The sequence below is a fragment of the Stegostoma tigrinum genome, chromosome 29 (genome assembly GCF_030684315.1).
Source record: "Stegostoma tigrinum isolate sSteTig4 chromosome 29, sSteTig4.hap1, whole genome shotgun sequence".
Classification (NCBI taxonomy): domain Eukaryota; kingdom Metazoa; phylum Chordata; class Chondrichthyes; order Orectolobiformes; family Stegostomatidae; genus Stegostoma; species Stegostoma tigrinum.
In genome coordinates, this window is record NC_081382.1 from 44,885,491 (window position 1) to 44,899,504 (window position 14,014).

General features: G+C 48.9%; 1 protein-coding gene across 7 annotated transcripts in view; it reads right to left on the reverse strand.

The window, feature by feature from the left end:
• Window positions 1-14,014, reverse strand: part of LOC125465324 (retinoic acid receptor RXR-alpha-A) — a 120,243-nt gene that overhangs the window by 31,009 nt on the left and 75,220 nt on the right. The window contains exon 1 of one of the 7 annotated variants that reach the window (XM_048558650.2): window positions 3,736-3,839. The exons of the other annotated variants lie outside the window; for them this stretch is intronic. The gene's annotated coding sequence lies outside the window, so the exon portion shown is untranslated. Of the gene's footprint in view, window positions 1-3,735; window positions 3,840-14,014 lie in introns of those variants that run through there. 7 annotated transcript variants of the gene reach the window in all.

The window sequence follows — 14,014 nt, forward strand, 5'->3', positions numbered from 1 at the left end:
GACTTCAATGACTGAACACAATGTACAACATGCTACGATGAGACTGAATGAAGCAACAAAGACACATAAAAGAAAGCAGCACGGTGGCTCAGTGGTTAGCACTGCAGCCTCACAGCACCAGGGACCCGAATTCAATTCCATTCTTGGCAACTGTCCATGTGGAGTTTGCACATTCTCCCTGTGTCTGTGTGGGTTTCCTCTGGGTGCTCCGGTTTCCTCCCACAGTCCAAAGATGGGCAGGCTAGGTGGACTGGCCATGCTAAATTGCCCGTAGTGTTCAGGGGTGTGTAAATTAGATATGATGGCCATGGGAAATGCAGGGTTATAGGGAAAGGGTTGGGGTTGGCTCTGGGTGGGATGCTCTTTGAAGGGTCGGTGTGGACTTATTTGGCTGAATGACCCGTTTTCACACTGTAGGGACTCAATGTCTATGCACAGCAGCAGGAGTAAGCCATTCAACCCTTCAAGCCTGCTCCCCCATTCAACATGACCATAGTTGATCATTGAGCTCAATTACCCCAATCCTGCCCTCCTCTCAGCCACTTTTAGTGGTGGTCAATTCCTCAGACTCCTCTCTCTGGCTGAATAAATTCTCCTCATCTCAATTCTAAAAGATTTACCCCTCTAAGTCTGTAAGAACAGGAGCAGAATTAGGCCATTTGGCTCAATGAGCCTGCTCCACCATTCAATCATGGCTGATATGTTTCATAATCCATTCTCCTGCCTTCTCCCCATAACCCTTGATCCCTGTACCAATCAAGAACCTATCTATCACTGTCCTAATTACACTCAAAGATTTTGGCCTCCACAGCACTCTGTGGCAATGAGTTCCATAAATTCACAACTGTTTGGCTGACAAAATTCCTCTTCATCTCAATTGTAAAAGTCGTCCCCTCATTCTGAAGCTGTGCCCTTGGGTCTTACTCTCCGACTTGTGGAAACACATTCTCCATGTTCATTCTATTCAGGTCTCTCAGTATTATCTAATATTCCCCCCTTATCCTCCTAAATGCCATTCAGTACAGACCCAGAGGCCTCATCAGCTCCTCGGATGACAAGCCCTTCATCCCTGGATGACTTTTGTAAACCTCCTCTGGGCCCTCTCCAACACCAACACATCTTCCTTAAATTTATCCTTAAATTATGGCCCCTGATTCCAGACTTCCCCAATACTGGGAACATCTTTCCTGCATCTAACCTATTTGGTCATAGATAGAATCAAAGAGCAGACCTTTCAGTTCAACTTGTCCTTGCCAACCAGACATCCCAATGTGACCTAATCCCAATTGCCAGCATTTGGCCCATATCCGTCTAAACCCTTTTGTGTTCAACTGACTAACTCCACCTGGATCCCATGTGATGTAACATTACTAACCAGTTTACAATGTGGAACCTTGTCAAACATTTTGCTGAAGTCTATATAGACAATGTCTACCACTCTTCTTTCACCTGTTAGAATGTGTTCAGTTTCAGTGAGATCCCCAGTCATTTTCTAAACTCCAGCAAATACAGTTCTCATCAAATTAATCCCTCCTCTCACGTCAGTCCTGCCATCCCTGGAATCAATTTGGTAAACCTTCATTGTACTCTCTCTACTGCACAACAAAAATATCCTTTCTCAGATAAGGAGACAAAACTGATACAATACTCGGGTGTGGCCTCACCAACGCTCTGTATAACCGCAGCAAGGCCTCCTTGTTCCTGTACTCGAATCCTCTCTCTAAGAAGGCCAACACACAATTAGTCTTCTTCACTGCCTGCTGCACCTGCACGCTTACTTTCAGAACCTAGTGCACGAGGGCACCCGGGTCTCAAGCATTCCCCTCTCTCAACTTATAGACAATAATCTGCCCTTCTGCTACTGTTATCAAAGTGTACAGCGTCATATTAATCCACTTCATACTACATTTGCCAAGAATGTGCCCTCTCACTTAGCACATGCAAATCACACTGCAAGATCTGAGCATCCTCCTCACTGTTCACCTTCAATCCATCAAATAGCTTTGTCTTAATTAACCCAGGTAAGCAGAAGGGAAAAAGGTGGTGACGATGAAGGGTGAGAGGAGGCTGAAATAAAGGGCAAAAATCAACTCAAACTCATACGTAAATAAGAAGCTCCCCCTGTGCAATCTACAGAATTCTAACCACTGATATGGACTAATTTAACAGTTGAGAGAGGAGAGCTGGCCCTTCTGAGGTTTGTGTGGTTCAGTATCACACTGTAACTAAGATCCTGGATTATGGGGAAAGCTATCAGTTTACAATCTGTCACGAAAATACACAAGCATCTGGTAAACATTTCCAGATCAACAACATATTAAAATAGATATTTTGGAACAGACAAGAGAGCCAGTCGTATTAGACTTGGCAGTGTGTAACAGCTTTTAACAGCACAGCACAGGAACCGGCCCTTTGGCCCACCATGTCTCTTCCGCCCATGATGTAATTCTAAATTAATCCCATATGCCTGCACATCGTCCATATCCTTCTATTTCCTCCCTTCCATGTTTCTGTCAAATGCTTCTTACATCGCAATTGTATCCGCTTCTACCACTTGCACGGTAATGTATCCCAGGCACCTACTACCCCCAACATGTAAAAAAACTTGCCTCACACATCTCTTTTAAACATTAACCCCCCCCCCCCCCCCTCCACCGCCGCCGCCTTCACCTGAAAACAGTGCTGCCTAGTATTTGAAATTTCTACCCTGGGAAGAAGACAAGACTATCCACACCTCTACAATTTTATACAGTTCTATCAGGTTACCCCTCACCTCTGACGCTCCATCAAAAACAATCCAAGTTTTATCAACCTCTCCTTATAGCTAATACACTCCAATCCAGGCAACATCCTGGTAAACCTCTTCTGCACTCTCTCCAAAGCCTCCACATTCTTCCATTAGTGTGGCAACTGGAACTGCATATAATACTCCAAAAGCAGCTTAAAGTTTTAAAGATTTAGCCACTCATTCAACTGTGTTATCTACTCGTTTTTGGCCTCACGAGCACAGGGCACAAGGAGGAATCCAGAGATTACCACACTAGAGATCCTGTGTTTCAATTTCCTTCCTAACTCCCTGAATTCCCTTTGCAGGACCTTATCTCTCTTTCTGCCTATATAATTCGTATCAATATGGTCACCCCCACCACCCCAAAAAACTTTCAGAATATCCCTTGCCAACTCAAATACAAACTTGACCCTGGCACAGGGAAGCAACACAACGCAGCCCCAGAAACACCTATCTGTGCCCCTGACTAAAAAGTTCCCTTTCGCTACTGCTCGCCTATACTTCGACCCTCCATGCTATACAACTGTGCCAATCGTGATGCCACTCATCTGGCTGCTGCTGCTTTCCCCTAACAGCCCACCACCCTCTCCCCTGCTTCCAACAGTATCCAAAACAATGTACTTGTTTGATGGGGGAACGGTCACAGGGGACACTGACTGCTCACCCTCTCTTAGCAGCCACCTGTCTGTCTGAACCTTTGGTGTGGCCACATTCCAGAAACTCCTGCCTGCCTGCTTTGTGCCCTTCAGTGAGTCCATGTGTTGCTTGAACCAATCCATGTGATCCGGGAGGAGTTGTAGCCAAACACACTTCCTGCAGATACCGTCACCAAGGACAGACGAGTGGTCTCTAGTCTCCTATAGCTAACAAGAGGAGCATGCCATTGCACTAACTGCCATTACTATAACTCCAGTGACTACTGGATTTAAACAAAGAAAAGGGCTTACTTTGGCACACCTTAATGCTGTTCATTCCTCAGGAAGTCTGACACTCACACTTCAACCACAACGGCAGCACTTCAATCTCACTGCGGAGGCTCTGCTGCTTCTCTGCCTATCTCTCTTTCGAGGTAGCAAGATGAATTAATTCCCTCAGAGTAAGTGTCGCAGCATGAATAGCAGCAACTACATGGTGATTCAGCTTGGAATAGAGTTACAGAGTCACAAGACTCATACAGCACTGAAACAAACCCATCATCCAACTAGTCCATGCCTATCAAGTCCCCAGCAAAACTAGTCCCACTTGCCCATATTTGGCCCATATCCCTCCAAACCCTTCCTATTCATGTACTTCTCCAAAAGTCTTTTAAATGCTCTAACTGTACCTGCATCCACCACTTCCTGTGGCAGTTGATTTCACACACGAACCAGTCTCTGTGTAAAATGGTTGCCCCTCATGTCCTTTTTAAATCTTTGTCCTCTCACTGTAAAAATATGTCCCCTTGTTCTGAACTACCCACCCTAGGGAAATGACCTACCTACCCTCCATTCACCTTATCTGTACCCGGCATATAGGTCTCTCCTCAACCTCCTACAGTCCAATGAAAAAAATTCCCAGCATATTCAAGAGATAACAATGTGTAGAGCTGGATGAACACAGCAGGCCAAGCAGCATCAGAGGAGCAGAAAAGCTAACGTTTCGGTTCTGGTCTAGACCTGAAACGTCAGCTTTCTGGCTCCTCTGATGCTGCTTGGCCTGCTGCGTTCATCTAGCTCTACACCTTGTTATCTCAGGTTCTCCAGCATCTGCAATTCCTACTATCTCTGAAACAATTTTAAGCCCAGCATATTCAATGTGTTTTTTAATAGCTCAAACTCTCCATCTCTAGCAACATCCTGGTAAAGCTTTTCTGAACCCACTCCAATTTAAATAATATCCTTCCTATAACCGGGTGACTAGAATTGCATCCAGTACTCCAAAAGTGGCTTCACCAACATCCTGTACAACCGCAACATCATGTCCCAACTCCTTTACTCAAAGATCTGAGCAATGAAGGCAAGCGTGTTAAATGCCTTCTTAAGCACTTTGTCCACCTGTGATGCAAATTTCAAAGAATTAAATGGAGCAATGTTGGCCCAAGACTATCATGTTAAAGATAAATAAAGCCAACAGTATGGCCATGAAAACTGAGTTAGCTGAAGTGAATTAGCATCCAGGCTCAGGGATATATCATAGAAACACAGTGGCAGACATATTAGGGGAATATTTCAGAATACTCATAAGTACATCCCTACTATAAAGGAACAGTCGAAAGGGAGAACTTATTATCTGTGTTTAACTGAAGATTTAAGGAAAGCATCAAAATTAGGAAAAGGCATTTAAGTGCACAATGGAGAAGCAGGTCAGATAATGGTCAGTATATAAACATCAGCAAAAAATGACTGAAAGGTTAATCAGGACAAAGAAGTTAAGAGCATGAGAGGAAGCTAACTGGAAATGTTAAAATGGAAAGGAAGCCTTTCGATAGATATTTAAAATGGAGAGTAAACAAAATGAGTTCTCTAGTGTGAAAATGGGGCGTTAATAGTACATACTAAGTTTTGGCAAAGATCTATAGCTCGGGTTGTGAGTGAGATTATTGACTTGCTCACTGAGCTGGCTTGTTTTCGTTCAAACATCTGAACAAGAACAAGCCAGCTAAGCGAGCAAGTCAACAACCTCACTGTAGATACTAAGGAAATGGCAGATGAATAAACAAATCTTTTCCTTCTGTCTTCACTACAGAGGATACAAAAAGATTCCACTAATTGCTGTAAATCTTACAGAGCTATGGCTGACAAATCTCCAGGTCCAGTTGCTAGTGAGATAGCAATTCATCAGTGTTCATTGTAAAGAACAGCCTAGACTCAGGAAAAGGCATCAGACTAGGAAGTTGCAAATCTAACCTCTCTATTCAAGAAGGAAGACTGAAAACAGGAAACTATAGGCTTGTTAACTTCATGGGGAAGAGCTGATTATTAAAGGGGTTATAGCTGGGCTCTTCAAAAAATATGAGAGAGTCAGAAATCATGTTTAAGCAAATTACCACGTCATTGCCAGGTACAGAAGGTTTGATAAAGAAAGGCTGAATAGGCTGGGACATTTTTCCACTGGACCGTAGGAGGTTGAGAGGCAACCTCATAGAAGTTTATAAAATAATGAGGGGTATGGATAGATTTAGTGGTAGTTGTCCTTTCCCTAGGATAAGCAATTTCAAGACTAGGGGACACAGTATTAAGGTGAGGTTTAAAAAAAGACATGAAGGGCAAACTTTTTTTTTAAACACAGATAGTCATTTGTGTCTGGGATGAACTTCCCTGTGGCTGACATGGGTACAATCACAACATTTAAGACATTTGGATAAGTACATGAATAGGAAAGGTTTGCAGGGGTAGGAACTGGAGCAGACAGGTGGGAGCAGTTTGGTTTACCATTATGTTCGGTATGGGCTGGCTGGACCTAAGGGTCTGTTTCCCTGCTGTATGACTCTATGAGTAACGTGTAGTGGATTAAGGGAAGCCAGCATAAACACCACATCAGAAGGTATTTGATAAGATGCCACATCAAAGCTTACTGTGGAGATTAACATCTCAGTGTTGGGAGTAACATCAAATCAGAAAACAATCGCATGAAAACCAGGGAGAGGAAAAAACAGTAGGTGCAATTTTTTTCAGACTGACAAACTAAGAGGAATGAAATCATTCATGAGATTGTACCAGGGCTTCAATGACATCAATAACATAGATGAGGGGGACAAAGGCAAGGTGGGTGAATTCACAGACAACACAAATATTGGAAGGAAAGTTTGTTGTAAAGAGGGCATAGGGAGGATACAGATAGAAATGGATAGGTTGAGTGAGTGCACAAAGTCTGGCAAAGAGTAAAATGTGGGAAAATCAGAAGGAATAGTGAAAAACAGCATTATCTAAAAGGGAGAAAAACTATGGAATTCCAAGATACAGAGGGATTTGGGTCTTCTAGTGTATAAGTCATAAAAAAATTCATACCATTGTAACGATATATAACCAAGACAACAAATGGGATGCTTGCCTTTATGACAAGAGGAACTGAAAATAAAAGTAGGATGTGACGTTTTGGTTGTACAGGGCATCGTGAGACCACATCTCGAATAATGCAGGCAGTTACTGTTTCCTTATTTAAGGAAGGATACAAAAGACAGTATTCCACTAGCTTTCTTGATGACTTTTTGCACCTGTTTGTGACTTTTAAAACTTCTAGACACCTGAATCCCTAAGTCTCATTGGACATCTTATATTCCCTCCTGAACAAGAATTTACCTACTTTCTCAGGCAGAGTCACAAACCATGGAATCATTGAATCCGAACAGCGTGGAAACAGACCCTTCCCCAACAGGTCCACGCTGACCCTCAGAGCACTGGACATAGACTCGTCCCTATTAACCCACCGAATCTTCACATCGCTGAACACTACGGGCAATTCAGCATGGCCAATCCACCCAGTCTGCACATCTTTGGACTGTGGCAGGAAACCAGAGCACCCGGAGAAAACCCACGCAGATACGGGGAGAATGTGCAAAATCCACACAGTCACCAGAGGGTGGAATCGAACCTGGATCCCGGGCGCTCTGAGGCAGCAGTGATAACCACTGAGCCACCATGCCGCCATTAATGGAACTGAATAACTTTAAGGCAGAGATGAAAACATTACAGGGCTGTGGCAGAGATGTCACAAGACAGATTGTAATCTGACACACGTCAAGAAATAGTAATTCAGTTTTGATATAGACGACAGGTGAGGCAAGTCAGGGATCATCATTCAGCCCAATATAGTCACAGATCAGGATCACGCAGTAAAGAGGCACGACAGACACAGCACAAACTTATCTGACCACACCGGTACTGTACCCCAGTGTTATACAGTGACAGACCTGTCCCCACCGGTACTGTACCCCAGTGTTATACAGTGACAGACCTGTCCCCACCGGTACTGTACCCCAGTGTTATACAGTGACAGACCTGTCCCCACCAGTACTGTACCCCAGTGTTATACAGTGACAGGCCTGTCCCCCAGCGGTACTGTACCCCAGTGTTATACAGTGACAGACCTGTCCCCCACCGGTACTGTACCCCAGTGTTATACAGTGACAGGCCTGTCCCCCAGCGGTACTGTACCCCAGTGTTATATAGTGACAGACCTGTCCCCCACTGGTACTGTACCCCAGTGTTATACAGGGACAGACCTGTCCCCCACCGGTACTGTACCCCAGTGTTATACAGTGACAGGCCTGTCCCCCAGCGGTACTGTACCCCAGTGTTATACAGTGACAGACCTATCCCCCACCGGTACTGTACCCCAGTGTTATACAGTGACAGACCTGTCCCCCACCGGTACTGTACCCCAGTGTTATATAGTGACAGACCTGTCCCCGACCGGTACTGTACCCCAGTGTTATACAGTGACAGACCTGTCCCCCACCGGTACTGTACCACAGTGTTATAAAGTGACAGACCTGTCCCCCACCGGTACTGTACCCCAGTGTTATACAGGGACAGACCTGTCCCCCACCGGTACTGTACCACAGTGTTATAAAGTGACAGGCCTGTCCCCCACCGGTACTGTACCCCAGTGTTATATAGTGACAGACCTGTCCCCCACCGGTACTGTACCCCAGTGTTATACAGTGACAGACCTGTCCCCCACCGGTACTGTACCACAGTGTTATAAAGTGACAGGCCTGTCCCCCAGCGGTACTGTACCCCAGTGTTATACAGTGACAGACCTGTCCCCCACCGGTACTGTACCCCAGTGTTATAGAGGGACAGACCTGTCCCCCACCGGTACTGTACCCCAGTGTTATACAGTGACAGACCTGTCCCCACCGGTACTGTACCCCAGTGTTATACAGCGACAGACCTGTCCCCAACTGGTACTGTACCCCAGTGTTATACAGTGACAGACCTGTCCCCCACCGGTACTGTACCCCAGTGTTATATAGCGACAGACCTGTCCCCCACTGGTACTGTACCCCAGTTTTATACAGCGACAGACCTGTCCCCCACCGGTACTGTACCCCAGTGTTATACAGCAACAGACCTGTCCCCCACCGGTACTGTACCCCAGTGTTATAGTGACAGACCTGTCCCCCAGCGGTACTGTACCCCAGTGTTATATAGCGACAGACCTGTCCCCCACTGGTACTGTACCCCAGTGTTATAGTGACAGACCTGTCCCCCAGCGGTACTGTACCCCAGTGTTATACAGTGACAGACCTGTCCCCCACCGGTACTGTACCCCAGTTTTATACAGTGACAGACCTGTCCCCCACCGGTACTGTACCCCAGTGTTATACAGCAACAGACCTGTCCCCCACCGGTACTGTACCCCAGTGTTATAGTGACAGACCTGTCCCCCAGCGGTACTGTACCCCAGTGTTATATAGCGACAGACCTGTCCCCCACCGGTACTGTACCCCAGTGTTATACAGCAACAGACCTGTCCCCCAGCGGTACTGTACCCCAGTGTTATAGAGTGAAAGACCTGTCCCCCACCAGTACTGCACCCCACTGTTATACAGCGACAGACCTGTCCCCACCGGTACTGTACCCCAGTGTTATACAGGGACAGACCTGTCCCCCGCTGGTACTGTACTCGAGTGTTATACAGTGACAGACCTGTCCCCCACCGGTACTGTACCCCGGTGTTATACAGTGACAGACCCATCCCCACTGGTACTGTACCCCAGTGTTATGCAGTGACAGACCCGTCCCCACTGGTACTGTACCCCAGGGTTATACAGGGACAGACCCCATCCCTGACTGGTACTGTACCCCAGTGTTATACAGGGACACACCTGTCCCCACCGGTACTGTACTCCAGTGTTATACAGCGACAGACCTGTCCCCCACCGGTACTGTACCCCAGTGTTGTACAGCGACAGACCTGTCCCCCACCGGTACTGTACCCCAGTGTTATACAGCAACAGGCCTCTCCCCCACGGGTACTGTATCCCAGTGTAATATAACGACAGACCTGTCCCCCACCGGTACTGTACCCCAGTGTTATACAGTGACAGGCCTGTCCCCTACCGGTACTGTACCCCAGTGTTATACAGTGACAGGCCTGTCCCCCAGCGGTACTGTACCCCAGTGTTATACAGTGACAGACCTGTACCCCAGTGGTATACAGCGACTGACCTGTCCCCCACTGGTCCTGTACCCCAGTGTTATACAGTGACAGATCCATCCCCACTGGTACTGTACCCAAGTGTTATACAGGGACAGACCTGTCCCCACCGGTACTGTACCCCAGTGTTATACAGCGACAGACCTGTCCCCCACCAGTACTGTACCCCAGTGTTACACAGCGCCAGACCTGTCCCCCACCGGTACTGTACCCCAGTGTTATACAGTGACAGGCCAGTCCCCCACCGGTACTGTATCCCAGTGTTATACAGTGACAGACCTGTCCCCCACTGGTACTGTGCCCCAGTGTTATACAGTGACAGACCTGTCCCCCAAGTTCGGTGCCCCAGTGTTATACAGTGACAGACCTGTCCCCCAAGTTCGGTACCCCAGTGTTATACAGCAACAGACCTGTACCCCAGTGTTATACAGCGACAGACCTGTCCGCACCAGTACTGTACCCCAGTGTTATACAGCGACAGACCTGTCCCCCACTGGTCCTGTAACCCAGTGTTATACAGTGACAGATCCATCCCCACTGGTACTGTACCCAAGTGTTATACAGGGACAGACCTGTCCCCACCGGTACTGTACCCCAGTGGTATACAGCGACAGACCTGTCCCCACCGGTACTGTACCCCTGTGTTACACAGCGACAGACCTGCCCCACCGGTACTGTACCCCAGTGTTATACAGGAACAGATCTGTCCTCCACCGGTACTGTACCCCAGTGTTATACAGTGACAGACCTGTCCACACCTGTACCGTACCCCAGTGTTATACAGAGACAGACCAGTGCCCCACCAGTACTGTACCCCAGTGTTATACAGTGACAGACCTGTCCCCCACCGGTTCCTTCCTCAGTGTCATACAGGGACAGACCTGTCCCCCACCAGTACTGTACCCCAGTGTTATACAGGGACAGACCTGTCCCCCACCAGTACTGTACCCCACTGTTATACAGTGACAGACCTGTCCCCACCGGTACTGTACCCCAGTGTTATACAGAGAGAGACCTGTCCCCACCGGTACTGTACCCCTGTGTTACACAGCGACAGACCTGCCCCACCGGTACTGTACCCCAGTGTTATATAGCGACAGACCTGTCCCCCACAAGCACTGTACCCCAGTGTTATACAGGGACAGACCTGTCCCCCACCAGTACTGTACCCCAGTGTTATACAGTGACAGACCTGTCCCCCACCGGTACCGTACCCCAGTGTTATGCAGAGACAGACCTGCCCCACCGGTACTGTACCCCAGTGTTATATAGCGCCAGACCTGTCCCCCACCAGTACTGTACCCCAGTGTTATACAGGGACAGACCTGTCCCCCACCGGTTCATTACCCCAGTGTTTTCGAGGGACAGACCTGTCCCCCACCAGTACTGTACCCCAGTGTTATACAGGGACAGACCTGTCCCCCACCAGTACTGTACCCCAGTGTTACACAGTGACAGACCTGTCCCCCACCGGTACTGTACCCCAGTGTTATACAGCGACAGACCTGTCCCCCACCAGTATTGTACCCCAGTGTTATACAGTGACAGACCTGTCCCCACCGGTACTGTACCCCAGTGTTATGCAGAGACAGACCTGTCCCCCACCGGTACTGTACCCCAGTGTTATGCAGAGACAGACCTGTCCCCACCAGTACTGTACCCCAGTGTTATACAGGGACAGACCTGTCCCCCACCGGTACTGTACCCCAGTGTTATGCAGAGACAGACCTGTCCCCACCAGTACTGTACCCCAGTGTTATACAGGGACAGACCTGTCCCCCACCGGTACTGTACCCCAGTGTTATGCAGAGACAGACCTGTCCCCACCAGTACTGTACCGCTGTGTTACACAGCGACAGGCCTGCCCCACCAGTACTGTACCCCAGTGTTATAGAGTGACAGACCTGTCCCCAACCGGTTCCTTCCCCAGTGTCATACAGGGACAGACCTGTCCCCCACCAGTACTGTACCCCAGTGTTATAAAGGGACAGACCTGTCCCCCACCAGTACTGTACCCCAGTGTTATACAGTGACAGACCTGTCCCCACCGGTACTGTACCTCAGTGTTATGCAGAGACAGACCTGTCCCCACCAGTACTGTACCCCAGTGTTATACAGCAACAGACCTGTCCCCCACCGGTACTGTACCCCAGTGTTATAGTGACAGACCTGTCCCCCAGCGGTACTGTACCCCAGTGTTATACAGTGAAAGACCTGTCCCCCACCAGTACTGCACCCCAATGTTATACAGCGACAGACCTGTCCCCACCGGTACTGTACCCCAGTGTTATACAGGGACAGACCTGTCCCCCGCTGGTACTGTACTCGAGTGTTATACAGTGACAGACCTGTCCCCCACCCGTACTGTACCCCAGTGTTGTACAGTGTCAGACCCATCCCCACTGGTACTGCACCCCGGTGTTATACAGTGACAGACCCATCCCCACCAGTACTGCACCCCAGTGTTATACAGTGACAGACCCATCCCCAATGGTACTGTACCCCAGTGTTATACAGTGACAGACCCGTCCCCACTGGTACTGTACCCCAGGGTTATACAGGGACAGACCCCATCACGGACTGGTACAGTACCCCAGTGTTATACAGGGACACACCTGTCCCCACCGGTACTGTACCCCAGTGTTATACAGGGACAGACCTGTCCCCCACCGGTACTGTACCCCAGTGTTATGCAGAGACAGACCTGTCCCCCACCGGTACTGTACCCCAGTGTTATGCAGAGACAGACCTGTCCCCACCAGTACTGTACCCCAGTGTTATACAGCAACAGACCTCTCCCCCACCGGTACTGTATCCCAGTGTAATATAACGACAGATCTGTCCCCCACCGGTACTGTACCCCAGTGTTATACAGCGCCAGACCTGTCCCCCACCGGTACTGTACCCCAGTGTTATGCAGAGACAGACCTGTCCCCCACCGGTACTGTACCCCAGTGTTATGCAGAGACAGACCTGTCCCCACCAGTACTGTACCCCAGTGTTATACAGCAACAGACCTCTCCCCCACCGGTACTGTATCCCAGTGTAATATAACGACAGATCTGTCCCCCACCGGTACTGTACCCCAGTGTTATACAGCGCCAGACCTGTCCCCTACCGGTACTGTACCCCAGTGTTATACAGTGACAGGCCTGTCCCCCAGCGGTACTGTACTCCAGTGTTATACAGTGACAGACCTGTACCCCAGTGGTATACAGCGACAGACCTGTCCCCCACTGGTCCTGTACCCCAGTGTTATACAGTGACAGATCCATCCCCACTGGTACTGTACCCAAGTGTTATACAGGGACAGACCTGTCCCCACCGGTACTGTACCCCAGTGTTATACAGCGACAGACCTGTCCCCCACCAGTACTGTACCCCAGTGTTACACAGCGCCAGACCTGTCCCCCACCGGTACTGTACCCCAGTGTTATACAGTGACAGGCCTGTCCCCCAGCGGTACTGTACCCCAGTGTTATACAGTGACAGGCCTGTCCCCCAGCGGTACTGTATCCCAGTGTTATACAGTGACAGACCTGTCCCCCACCGGTACTGTGCCCCAGTGTTATACAGTGACAGACCTGTCCCCCAAGTACGGTACCCCAGTGTTATACAGCAACAGACCTGTACCCCAGTGTTATACAGAGACAGACGTGTACCCCAGTGTTATACAGCGACAGACCTGTCCGCACCAGTACTGTACCCCAGTGTTATACAGCGACAGACCTGTCCCCCACTGGTCCTGTAACCCAGTGTTATACAGTGACAGATCCATCCCCACTGGTACTGTACCCAAGTGTTAAACAGGGACAGACCTGTCCCCACCGGTACTGTACCCCAGTGTTATACAGCGACAGACCTGTCCCCACCGGTACTGTACCCCTGTGTTACACAGCGACAGACCTGCCCCACCGGTACTGTACCCCAGTGTTATACAGGAACAGATCTGTCCTCCACCGGTACTGTACCCCAGTGTTATACAGTGACAGACCTGTCCACACCGGTACCGTACACCAGTGTTATACAGAGACAGACCAGTGCCCCACCAGTACTGTACCCCGGTGTTATACAGTGACAGAC